Source organism: Penaeus monodon, chromosome 23 (genome assembly GCF_015228065.2).
Source record: "Penaeus monodon isolate SGIC_2016 chromosome 23, NSTDA_Pmon_1, whole genome shotgun sequence".
In the NCBI taxonomy this organism is placed as follows: Eukaryota; Metazoa; Arthropoda; class Malacostraca; order Decapoda; family Penaeidae; genus Penaeus; species Penaeus monodon.
In genome coordinates this window covers 42,633,055-42,633,595 of record NC_051408.1, presented here as the reverse complement: position 1 = coordinate 42,633,595, position 541 = coordinate 42,633,055, and positions in this window count along the sequence as shown.

Sequence of the window (541 nt, the reverse complement as noted above, 5' to 3'; positions counted from 1 at the left end):
CCTCTTGCATTGGGTGTATTCTGCAGTGGTAGGGGGTATGGCACTACATTGCCCTGTACTTTGTTCTCTGTTGTGTTATGTTTTTGTGTTTTGCGCGTGTTACACTGTACTACATCAACGTATTTTCTTCTTTTGTGAGTGTACTGCACTTTTGTATATTTTGCTGTTCTCCACTGTGTTGCAATGTGTTGAACTGTATCTTGCAGTGTGTTGTTCTGTGTTATTCTGCGCTATGGTGTTATAGACTGTGTTGTTCTACACTATGCTGCAATGTGCCCCCTCCTCCCTTTTTTTCTCTATTGCGTTCTCCTATGTATCTCTGTGTTTTAATGTTGCTACACGGGTCTACTGCATTGCGCTGCATTGCTTTCTGTTGTAACGTATCTATTTACCATACAGTATTTCATTCTATTGTAATAATACATGATATCAATATACACAGTATTGTTTCCAATTGTGCTGTAGAACCTTGCTAAGCTGTACATTTTACTGTAGTGCATTGTGCTATAAAGTATTATGGCGCTGCATCTCACAAATACTC